Source organism: Ascaphus truei, chromosome 10 (genome assembly GCF_040206685.1).
Source record: "Ascaphus truei isolate aAscTru1 chromosome 10, aAscTru1.hap1, whole genome shotgun sequence".
Lineage (NCBI taxonomy): Eukaryota > Metazoa > Chordata > Amphibia > Anura > Ascaphidae > Ascaphus > Ascaphus truei.
In genome coordinates, this window is record NC_134492.1 from 40,485,355 (window position 1) to 40,498,059 (window position 12,705).

Consider the following 12,705-nt stretch of genomic DNA (forward strand, 5'->3'; position numbering starts at 1 on the left):
GCACAGTAAGAGAAGGAGGAGTGGCCGGATACCTTGCTGAACCTTGGGACCATGAACAGTCTTTTGGAGTCAGATCTCAGATGATAAGTGCTGCATGTGGTAGGGGTGAGGCGCTTGTTCAAATAGCTGGGTAGCTTGCCCTGAAAGTATTGGAAGGCAAGACAGGAAAGATGAACTTTGCGCCTAGACTCAAGTGATGAGGATTTCGCAGTGATGTTTGTTGTAGTTGCATTGGAGAACAAAATGGCATATTGAATTGTAGAGGGTATCAAGTTTGCTAAGGTGGGTTTGGGGTGCCAAGCCATATACTTTGTACCCATAGTCGATAATTGGCATTAGCATCTGCTGTGCGATATGCTTTCTGACCAGCTGGCTTTGGGAGGATTTGTTCCTGTAAAGTACACCTAGTTTGGCATAGGTTTTGGATGTCAGGGTATCAATGTGCATCCCAAATGTTATATGGGAGTCAAACAATATGCCCAAGTATTTAAAACTATTAACAGGAGTTAGGGTGGTATTAGCATTGGTTCTGATCTGGAGCTCACTCATTGGAAGCTTTAAAAATGTAGCCTTTGTCCCAAACACCAATGTTAGAGTCTTGTCAGTGTCTAAAAACAGTTTGTTTTAGGAAATCCAATTTTCAAGTCTCAAAAAGTCAGATTGAAGTATAGCCGCGGCAGCTTTTATTTTAACATTTCTCGGTTATTTTGCAGTGGCTTTTTCAGAATGCCACGCGCTTCACCGCGTTCATGCCACATTCATGCCGTATTCATGCCGCATTCATGCCGCATTCATGCCGGCCGTCACCTGCGGTTGATCTGTTTAATGATAATGGTTCAGATTTAATTGGGTGCAATTCTTCGCATATCCGCCAGGTGGCAGATATTCATGAATTGTAATGAATTCTAATGTGTACACTACAGTACTGTACATGTGCTTCAGTAATGTGTCGACTTGCAGGTGTTTAAAAAATACCACAGTGGTCCATTGTGAATTGACCTTGGTACTGAAAAAGTTACAATACTGTATCAATTTAGGCATTTCATATTAAAAACTCAATGCACAGTGTCTGGTGTTCTATTGTTCAGAGAGTTCCAAGATGAGTACACCACCGCAGTACGGGGTCAAAATGCTTGACATAACGTACGCTTATTTAATATGGTCCGCAATTAATGCAGCAGATGTTCAAGGTCGGAGAGGCTAGGGCTGTGTGCATATAAGATTGTGTCATCTACATACATGTGTATTGAGGCTCTCTTACAAGCTGCAGGAAGATCATTGATGAACACTGAGAAGAGTAGTATTGATCTTCAGTGTTCGACAGATTACAGAAATAAGCACAGAGAAAGCAGTCTGCAGGACGGCTACAGAAGTATGGACAGTGAAAAGTACCAAAATCTTATTGAAGCTGCAATGAAAACGTTCAGCATTTTTGGCAGTACCTACATTTGTGAAAACGCGTTCTCTATCATGGATATGAACAAAAACAAACAACGTTCTTGTCTGACAAATGACATTTTGGAAGACATTTTGAAGACGTCGTCTACAAATATGACCCCGGAATACAACAAGCTTGTTGCTGAAAAGAGGTGTAATACCTCTCATTAAGTTTGTGAGATGATAAGGAAATTAGTTAATTAGAATTAAAGTATTTAAAATGTATTTTTGTTTCAAGTAAACATGGTAAATAAATGTATAATTTTGAATAATAAATGCTGTTTTACTCGTGCGGCCCGAATCTGTTTTCCTCGGAGCATTTTGGCCCTTCTCACTTTACCAGCTGTGCAGGCCTGCCCTGTCTACTATTCGGCTCACTGCTCTTGATGCACAGATATGTTGTAAGTGCATTTTTATTCTTTGTGCCAAGTAAAGGAAATCATTCTATACTATGAGGTGTGCGCTTCTCTTGTTTTATCTTTATACAGTGCTACTGTTGCCTCCAGTCTTTGAAGATAGCAGCACCCTCTGGATTGGACTGTATACTCTCTGGTTTTTATTTATTTATGTATCTTATGTATGCATGTATATGTGGTATTAATTATTATTAGACATTTGTATTTTTTCTACTTCCCACATAGGTTATTGAGCGCCCTGAGCTGAGGCTTGCTTTTAAATTATTATTGGTGGATTTTTTAGAATTTTGTATTTACTGTACCTATTAGGTTTTTCCTGTTATTGCCCCACTTAAGCCTTGGAGATCAGGCTAATATTTAACGATGATATATTTATCTAATAGTCAGCAACTTAGTATTATTGTTTTGGGAAAGATTAAGCAAACTCACCAGTTTGCTCTTGGGAAGCCATCAACGTGGAGTAAGCAACAATCTCCTGTATTATCTACTTTTCTATAACTACCTTTGCCACGGCTTCTGGAGAGTGGTCAGGAGTGGTGTAAAACTCGTATTGTACGGTTTGGAGAAGGGGTTCAGGAGGACCACCCTTCACTCTTCTCCATCGCTGTAGTAACCAGCTGACGCAAGGAAGAGCAAGTTGGACAAGTGATAAATTCCGCTTAACCTTTTAAAAAAAAAAACAACATTGCAAAATGAGGGAGGAAAAGTGTTTTGCTGTTTTTTAGCGATTTGTGAATTAAAAAAAGACAGTCTGGAATAATTATTACCAGATATGTGCTTAAGTCAGTTTTTCCATGGAAAAAAAATGTGCCATCCCAAAAGAATCATAGAGGCAATGCCAAAGATGTCATAAATCCATAGGAGTTATGTAGAAAGAAAGGCTGAGAGACTGAGAGTAAGGGGACGTATGGAGGTTTCCATTGATGGGCATTATGGATTTCAGTTGGCACCGGGTCATTCTGGAATGTAAAAGCATAAAGGGCCACATGTACCAAGGGTTACAAAAAGTACACACAAAAGGTGTCATTTAGACTTTGCGGTCCTTTGCATCAATGCATTAGAGTGCTTTGAGTCAATTTGACTTTTCTTATGTCAGTGATTTGGGGAATGGTTTTTGGAGCAGGTAGGAGCGAAGTTTCTCGGAGCAATAGAATATTAAGATGTATCAATTTTTGCATCAACAAATGGTACAGGATTGTGTCAATTGAATTTTTCAGGTGTGAGGCGACATTAACCTCTGTATTTAAGAGATTAGCACTGAATGTCAAAAGCTTAAATAACACATTTCATACACGTGATAAACCCAGTTGACTTGCAAGCATTTTCCAGGCATTTTATTAGGGAGATCAAGTGCAGGTCACATACTCATTCAAATGACCACTTGGTAAAATTCTATTGGGATCGGCGGTTTCAAAGCAGAATTAACTGAGCCTGACATTAGTGAATACTTCGTCAGCCTACCTCTTGCATGGAAATAAACCACAGTAATGTATTAAATCTGGAAAAATCAAAATGCATTTTGTTGGACTCTACAAAAGAATGTCTGTTTAGCTTCTTCCTAAAGGGTAACATCAGGGCTCTATTTTACCAGTGAAGGACATATCCATTTGGTATTGCCACTTAGAGAATGTCAAGTACTGGAGATTAAAGTGGGAGCTCCTGTTTCGAGATCCAGTGCCAGCTCTACATGACCCGTGCCAGACACAAGCTCTGTGGTTATAGCCTACTACATTAACTGTAGGTTTGTGTTCACCTATAGGACTATATAACAATACAGGATTATAATAAATACCATTAGGTAAAATCTCTTGAAATACAGTTTGTTTGATATTTTTGTTTTTCTTTTCTTTGTGATGAATCCACAGCTCCCTTAATAACTCCCCTCGCCCTTTCATTCTGGGGTATATCTCTGCTCTAACTTATCTTGCAAACCCACTGCATTTATTCTGAACACTTACAAACATGCAGCAAATTCTGAGCCCTGTCCTGAGAGATTGAAAGGTCCGACAAAATAAAAAGACTAGTTAGTACTGTATGTTTTTCTTGAAAAAAATTAAAAATAAAGCACATTTAGTACTTCCCAACAACAACAAATATTAGTAGAAATTTTCAATAATTATTTAAACCATGTATCCAAATATAGGTCTCATTAAGCATAAAATACCCTAAAGAAACAAACAACAGTCACCAGGACATATTAATATATTCTGCACAAAACATAAAAGACACACAAAAGCATATATACTGGCATAAGAAGGATTGTAGCCCAATACTGTATAACTAATGTCCATCTGTAATGGTGCATACTGTGGCACCCAAATGTACTAATAGAGGGTGAGTTACTCAGGCAGGCTGGTTAGTACAGTATATGAGAGTTATCATACTTGCTGTGTCCTTATTGTGACTGATCATGAGCTCTATGAATGCTCCATGGTGCCGTTCTGTGTAGTATTGTTTGGCGTGGCTATCAAGCAATCTACTGAGAATGTAGTTGGCAAAAACAAGAGAACTTGAGCTCCTGCATAAAGAAATACATTCTAAGCTTCTCCAGCTCTACATTTATTTTCCTCTCCAAATTATTTATTGTTGCAGTGTCTGAGCAAGCACAAGCTTATTGCAAAACCATAGCCGAACCTTCTGTTGTAGCACCGGTTTCGCTTCTTTCTGTGCCAGCATTGCAGGTTGAAGCCTTTTAAGTACTGTACAGTTAACGGCCTAGCGGGCCTACTGCGTGGTTTGCCTACCCTACCATACAAACTTAGACGACACAGTTTTTTGTGGAAGTAAAAATGGTCACAGCTTTATTGTTTAACAATACTATCAAATAACTGTCAGGCCATAAATGACGACACGCGTCAACCAGGAGACACAGTCTCCACCGCGAGGGGCACTCTCGCCCTTTACCACGGCCCCGTCATCCGTACACACTAGGTCCCCCTTTTTATGGCCGCGTGGGCCTACCCGCATAGGATAGAGCCCAGCTACCTAAGATTGCTGCCAGGGGTACAGTGACCGACCGCCTGCGTCGGATCCTCCAGCCCGCACGATCTTCTCCGGGGGACCGTTACCTGGCGGCCCATCCACATCGGGTGGAGCCCCATTTCGGATATTTACGGTGTCCCTATGATGACTGGCCTGACAGTTCCGCCCGCCAAAGCTGTAACAATGGATCTGTTAACAGATTCATAAGAAATGGTTAGACATAACAGCATTCTTCATGGGATGGGTGGGTGGGAAAAAACAGGATTAGTGCATTCTCCCTCGCGCTGCGGGTTTAAATAGCCCGCCCTCCTGCTCCCCTCCCCCCCGCTGCTGTGCGCGCAACTCCACGCTGCCTCGTTGTGAGGGGGAGGGGAAGAGAAAGCTAATCCCTGCAAACTCCGGATGCCCAGCGGCCATTATGAGGGCTCCGGGGCCATTTTGGATCCTCTGCCCTTTTTAACGGCCTAGCGGGCCTACTGCGTGGTTTGCCTACCCCACCATACAAACTTAGACGACACAGTTTTTTGTGGAAGTAAAAATGGTCACAGCTTTATTGTTTAACAATACTATCAAATAAATGTCAGGCCATAAATGACGACACGCGTCAACCGGGAGACACAGTCTCCGCCGCGAGGGGCACTCTCGCCCCTTACCATGGCCCCGTCATCTGTACACACTAGGTCCCCCTTTTCATGGCCGCGTGGGCCTACCCGCATAGGATAGAGCCCAGCTACCTAAGATTGGTGCCAGGGGTACAGCGACCGACCGCCTGCGTCGGCGCCTCCAGCCCGCACGATCTTCTCCGGGGGCCCGTTACCTGGCGGCCCATCCACATCGGGTGGAGCCCCATTTCGGGTATTTACGGTGTCCCTATGATGACTGGCCTGACAGTACTGCCACCCGGAGGACCCATTAAGGCCACTTACTGGGGCCTCACCCCACACACCAAGCTGTGACCCTAAACCCTGACTGCTGATCGGTTGCAATGGCCTGAGCATGTTGTCAATAAAAATATCCAGGCCCTTGTCCATCAGGTGCACCCCATCCCTCCTGTGCCAACTGCGCCCCCTGTCTTCGAATTCCCCATGGTTCACAGTCAGCCCCCCACAAGAGAGCATGAACTTACAGCTGTCTCTGTTGACTTCTCGCCTTGCCTTCTCGATGCCCACCCAGCTGAGCACCCCCCTCCATACGAGCCGAGGTATGATCTCTGACCAAATAATGACTGCGTCGCTCCAGAGGGCTTTAAGTCTGGCGCAGTCGGCGTGTATCTGGAGGATTAAGTCTAAAGACTTGGTGGCCACCATATCGTTCCCGCCTAGGTGGATCATTATCACGTGGGGCTTTCTGCCGTAAACTGCTAGCGCGCTTGTGGTGGTTGGCACTAAATCTCTCCAGCACATTCCTCTCTTCCCCAGCCATCGTATTTTCATGCTCTGCTGTGGGATTCCCAACTGCAGACCCAGCGTGCTCGCCGCCCGCTCCCGGGCCCAGTACATGAAAGAATGACCAATCAGCCAGACTTCCCACGCTGCACCTGCTTCTCCCACACTCCCCTTCTTCCTGAAACTGCGCCATTGCCGCCATGCGTTCTTGTACGTCTTCCAGGTGTGGGGGGCTAGCGATTGCTGCACCAAAGCCATCACTCCCTCTGCCCTAGCTGGTATAGATAATTTGGGCAGGTCAAACCTCTTGCCTGCGCGTCTGGGGCTGCTCGCCTAAATGCAGGCCAGTTAAAGCGGGATAGCGCGTCTGCAATTACATTAAGCTTCCCGGGGATGTGCTTTGCCTTAAAGTTTATGTTCCCCTGAATGCACTGCAGGACCAGCCTGCGCAACAACCTTATCACTGGTGGTGACGTAGCCGATAGGCCGTTCACTGCCTCCACTACCCCCAAATTGTCTGACCAGAATATTATGTGCTTGTTCGCTAACTCCTTGGCCCATAGCTCTACCGCTACTACAATGGGGAACAACTCCAGGAAAGCCATGTTCTTAGTTAGCCCCATCTTCACCCAGTCAGCTGGCCATGGACCCGCACACCACTCCCCTCTAAAGTATGCCCCGAACCCGTGCCCCCATGATGCGTCAGTGAATAATTGCAGTGCGTCGCTGGTCTCGCCGTCCGTGACCCACAGCCTTCTCCCATTAAACTCCCTGAGAAAACCCCCCCATATCTCCAGGTGTGCCCTAAGCTCCTTCGTGATTCGGATATGGTGTTGGGGCTTTTTTACACCCGCAGTGGCCCTTTCCAACCTGCGGTTAAATATCCTGCCCATGGGGATTACTCTGCAGGTGAAGTTTAGCAGACCCAGCAGTGACTGCATTTGTTTCAGGGTCACCTTCCTGGCCTCCCTGACCTGACCTAGGCTCATTCTAAGCTTCCTGACCTTGTCTGTGGGTAAGCGTGATTCCCTCGCAAGTGTGTCAATCTCTATACCGAGGAATGACAGGATTTCTGTTGGGCCCTCAGTTTTCTCCTCTGCTATGGGAACCCCCAATTCCCTCATGATCCCCTTAGTACTCTCCAGCAAACTGTTGCACTGCAGTGAACCCGGGGGACCCACCAGCAGGAAGTCATCCAGATAGTGCGCAACTTTGCTAGTCCCCGTCTGACTGACTATGCACCAATGCAAGAAAGTACTAAAAGCCTCAAAGTAGGCGCATGAAATGGCGCAACCCATGGGGAGACATTTATCAATGTAATACGCACCCTCAAATTTACACCCTGTGAATCTGAAGCTGCTGCGGGCCAAAGGTAACAGCCGGAAGGCTGATTCTATGTCGATTTTTGCCAATAGTGCTCCTTCCCCACATGTTTTAATTATCCCTATGGCGGTGTCAAATGATTGGTATTGTACCCGGCATAGCTCCAGGTCTATGGCATCATTCACAGACCCCCCCTTGGGTATGACAGGTGTTGTATTAGCCTGAATTTGCCCGGGTCCTTTTTTGGCACTACACCCAGCGGGGAAATAATTAACTGGGCGATAGGGGGGGATGCGAACGGGCCCGCCATACGCCCCAATTTTATCTCTTTCTCTATTTTTCCTTTAACTATGTGTCTGTGTGTTGCAGCGGATTTCAAGTTCCGGCTAACACCCCTAGCTTGTACCACCCCCCCCCCCCCCCCACTGGTATGTGAAACCCCTTTCTAAATCCCCCTTCCAGGAACCTTGCTTTCTCCCGGTCGGGGTACCCCCTTAACCAATAGCTCAGCCCGCTAAGGCTGATCGGTGTTGGGGCCTGTGTTAGGTGCCTCCCTTCCTCTCCCCTGGCTGCGGTTTCCCCGGGCTTTGAAGCATTTCTTAACGGGGTGGCTACCCCCGCACTGGCTGCACACATGTTTGAACTTGCAACTCTCCCCCCGTCTGCAGTACTTATCGTTAAACGCCCAGCACTCCCCGTTGCTGCCTCTGCTTGCTGAATGACTCCCGGGCCGACCGCCCGGCCCCTTGCGAAAGGGCGTGTTACCCCCCTGGCTCGTGTTTCCCACTAGCTTCATCCACAATTCCATGTCCATCTTCCCCAGACTCAACCGTGTATCTCCCTGCCACCTGTGCCTGAACTGCTCATCATAATCTCGCCACGCTGACCCCCCGTGTTCGTCATGTATGTTCTGTATCACACTCATGTATTTCATCACATTATGCAATTCCTTGGGATGTTTTGAAAGGAAACAGTCCCCGAACACAATGAAACCCATAATCCAGTTCGCATTATTCCTCACTACCTGCCCTTTTCCGCCCGCCTCTCGCGCGCGTTTCCTCTCTGCTCGCCCCTTTACAGACAGCTTAAACATATCCACATACTTCCTGTTACCTATGTCTCTCTGTGTTCTCCTGGGAAGGTGTGTGTAAAGGGAGCTAGTTACGACTGCAAATGAATCCTCCCCGCTGTGGGTGGAAGCCGCCCCTTTGTCTTTGCGCGCTTTGCGTTTTCCCTTATCTGTCCTACTCAGCTTTACTGCCTTGCTCAACGCCTCTACCTGTTTCCTTATGCGCTTTACCCCTGGGGTCTCGTCGCTGTCTGCGCCGCTGCTTGCGTGTGACTCGCTGCTCGCTCTTGCGCTCTCACTATCCTCGCTGTCTGACCCCTGGGACTCACAGTCCGACCCTGACCTAACCGACCCCCCATCACTAACATCACCATCAACATCATCCTCATTACTTTCCAATGCTGCATTATCATGCTCACCTGATCCTGCGGCTTGTGCACCTGGGTGACCGGTCCTGGGTCTTTTGGCCGCACGGCTCCTGTTGCTGCTCCCCGGATCAGCGACGCTTCTTGCATCCACCGGGGGAGGGGCCCGGGACACTGGGGGGCACCCCGCAGCCTGGGGCAGTGGGACTGCCGTTGATGGATCCATGGTGTGCGGGTGCATGTGCTGGCGGCGCCGGTGGGTATGGCGCGTAGGGGGCAGGTGCATACAGCGCAGGGGCGTAGTGCATGTAGTGTGCCGTTGCTTACGGGGGGGCTTGGGATGCATGGGCATAAGGCATGTGTGCGTAAGGTCGCGCTCACAGGTACCTGCAGGGAGAAAGAAAAAACAGGATTAGTGCATTCTCTCTCGCGCTACGGGTTTAATTAGCCCGCCCTCCTGCTCCCCCTCCCCGCTGCTGCGCGCGCAACTCCACGCTGCCTCGAGGTGAGGGGGAGGGGAGGAGAAAGCTATTCCCTGCAAACTCCGGATGCCCGGCGGCCATTATGAGGGCTCCGGGGCCATTTTGGATCCTCTGTCCTTTTATATGCGCAATCCTGATAGTAGGTGAAAGACACAGGTAGAGACGGGAGAATATTTTTTGGCAGGTTTCAAAAACTCAGTTTTGCTTACAGCTGGGAACTTTTGGTAAATTCGAACATTTCTATAAAAAAAACAAAAAAAAAAACAACAGAAGCTGTGCATATCTTTTAAAAAAACGTGAAAAAAGTTTGACAAAAAGAAAGATAATTAACATTATAATTAGGGGCAGCCACGTAAGTATCACATCATTTGTGCATTGTGTATGCTACTGTACGTATCTTACATTACTGTATATTACACTTTACTATTCTGTGGTTTACTCCACATTGTGTGGGTGTGGCTAGCAGTGGGGGTAGCGTGGCTAGCAGTGGGGGTAGCGCAGCTAGCAGTGGGGGTAGCGCAGCCACTGTCCTTCATCCACAAGTATAACTACGGTCGGGTTCTCCGCTCTAGTTGTGACTGTGCGAGCATTGAACTGCAGCTGCTTGCGGTACAAAAAGCCTCTTGCATCCACTATATGCAAACTTTTTCTGCTGATGCTAAAATACTAGCACTACTTGCTTGTTTAAACTGCTTATCTCATCTTTTTCTGTAGAACACAACACATTAAAAAAAAGTGTACTTATTTGTTTTACATTCTACTGACTGTGAGGTCACATCATAATGTCCAATTATATTAGTAGACTAGTACTGGCTTGCGTGTTGTACTGCTGCAGTACACTCCACATTGTGTTGGACCGGTGTGGTAGCCTGATACAGGTAGTCCTCGCTATCCAAGGTTCCACTTTACAACGAATGGCATATCCAGCAATTTACAATGCATTCCTATGGACCATTTTTCGACGCCGGAATGCGTTATCCGACACTTGAATAGATGGTGCATCTTAAAATCGATGGCGTCTTACAATCGAGGAAATATGGTAAGTAATGCCTTGGACTCTGAATGAACTGTTTGCACGCTTTGTATAGAGTGAACTACAGATGCAGCCAGATTCATCTCTACCCAGCCTTGCACTTGGAGCGGGTGAACTGTGGCCTAAGTGTGGCCTGATCACAGCCAAGTGCAGCACAGGGGGGAATTTCCCATCAGGATTAACGCAGTGGTGGTATCTGCTTCTGAAGACCCTCGTGACATTAATCCTACCGGGCAGCCACCAGTCTGGAAGTGCTGAGCCGTGAGAGCATACAGAAGCAGCCCCTCTCTGCACATCTCTAGCAGGCGATTGTGCTGTTTTTATTTTATTTTTATTACATAGTTATTGAAACCCTCTCGATACAATCAAAGACAGTATAATCAAATTACAATAAAATCAAAACAAACACTATCCATTTATTCCATTAATTGCTACTGTGCTTATTTATGCTCTCAACTGGGGCACAGATAGCCCCATTTTCAATCAATGGGCACCCTAAAAAAAACTCATACAATACAAAAAAAAACACTAGCCAATACATCCACTTGAGGGACCTTTGTGGAAGATGAAAAGTGGGTCAGCTAGATAGCTTTATATTAACCCTTGTCCCATATACAGGTTACGGGTGCAGAGGTGTGACGTATGCGACCGTTGCATTGGCAATTTGCCATTGTACATAGCAAATAAAAAGAAATCAATCTAAAGCCGTTATAACCTTGAGCTCAAAGAATATGATGTACAAATAGTTGAGCAAGAAACAACAAGGGAAAAGAGGGCACTCCGGTCATCTGCAAAACAGTTTAATTGAAGCCATGGATTAGCAATTTGTCAGAGGACTATAGTGCCTTCTTTCACTTCTTTATATATGTATAACCTTTTGAACTTCTGCCGCAGGCCCCTGTTGAATGGGAGCACCAACAGAATATTATTTGGCAATAAACATTGTTCCCTTAGGAGTGCTTTTGAAAAGTGTCCTTGATTTTGCAAGAAACAAACAAAGCATATGTAACGGTGTTTCCCTGGGCCCTTCTGATCCTGACCCCTATGTGAGAAAACAGCCCCCCGTTACATGTCATGCCGTGTGGTGCACCTGCTGGCTGACAGGACTCCTGAGTCTCCCTCTTGATGGTATTGGGGATTTCACCAGGACTGGCTCGTGTGGTAGTGCTGAGTTCTACTCACAGTTGGTACAGTGCCTCCATCTCTTCCAGATCCCCACGACAGCAGGGAGGAGTCTCTGGAAGAGAACCCCTGGGTGCAGCTTCTCCCTGATTAACTCCAGTCTCAGGCAAGAAGGTTCTTTGAACCAAGGGCATCTTTATTAACATCCTCCATGGCAGGCTGCCCATCATAGCGACCGGTACTTAGCCGCACATCAGCATAGTTGTCCACCTCAAGGAAGTTCCCTCCTGACTCTGTAATAGAGACAGGGATATCTCTGCCACCTCTCCCCTAAGGGAGGGCCACAATCTGTGCCAGAGGCCTGGCACAGTGTGGTGTCAGCTTGTCACACTGCAACACTTGACAGACTGACACTTAAACTGAACAGACTCCACAGAACTCTGAACAACTTGAACCTACTAACTTTAGGAAGTGATGGGTATTATATAGCTTCAGAAGACCCACCCCTGTGTCACTGTCAGTGGACACAGAGCATGCTGTCACTTCCTTTGCTTCACACTACACATCACAGGGGTTGAGAGCAAACCTCCATGTTAACTTCTGGCAACCCTGCCCTCTTAACAGGGATTACTGCACAGAAAGAGAGAGGCATGTAACCCCAAAATTACACAGGGCTGCAATCTCCCTCTGGTGGATTCCAATGGCCCCGCTTAGGCCTAAATTTGCAGAGCCTTCCTTCAAACGGGCAACTGCAAAAATACACAAAAATAACAATATCATTGCAGGAATACATTGCACACACTATACATAATCACTGTACCCAGAACTTATACTTTATGGATTACTCCCTAGGAGAATCTAAACCTCAGTAATAATGTCTAGGGTCAGGCTTCTTTACCGCCCGCCCGTTAGCATCAAGTACAGTGATACTATAGGATCTAGGCGGCCCATTTTCTGGTCTGTATTCCATCCTATTCATATAAATGTTGCGCCCAACACTCCATAACCGCATTAAGTAACAGATTCTAGACTCTGTTCTATGCTCAGAGTGGCTAGATTTGGACTTGATGTAGTCCTCCACAGCCTCCCTT

At 46.5% G+C, this 12,705-nt stretch overlaps 1 long non-coding RNA gene across 1 annotated transcript; it reads right to left on the reverse strand.

Moving 5' to 3' along the window:
- Positions 1 to 4,652: 4,652 nt before the first annotated feature.
- LOC142503385 (uncharacterized) lies at positions 4,653 to 12,232 on the reverse strand. The gene is made up of 3 exons (XR_012803995.1): positions 11,675 to 12,232; positions 9,032 to 9,364; positions 4,653 to 5,024 (listed from the first exon to the last, which is right to left on the reverse strand). It is a non-coding gene; the product is annotated as an uncharacterized LOC142503385 (long non-coding RNA).
- Positions 12,233 to 12,705: the final 473 nt, after the last annotated feature.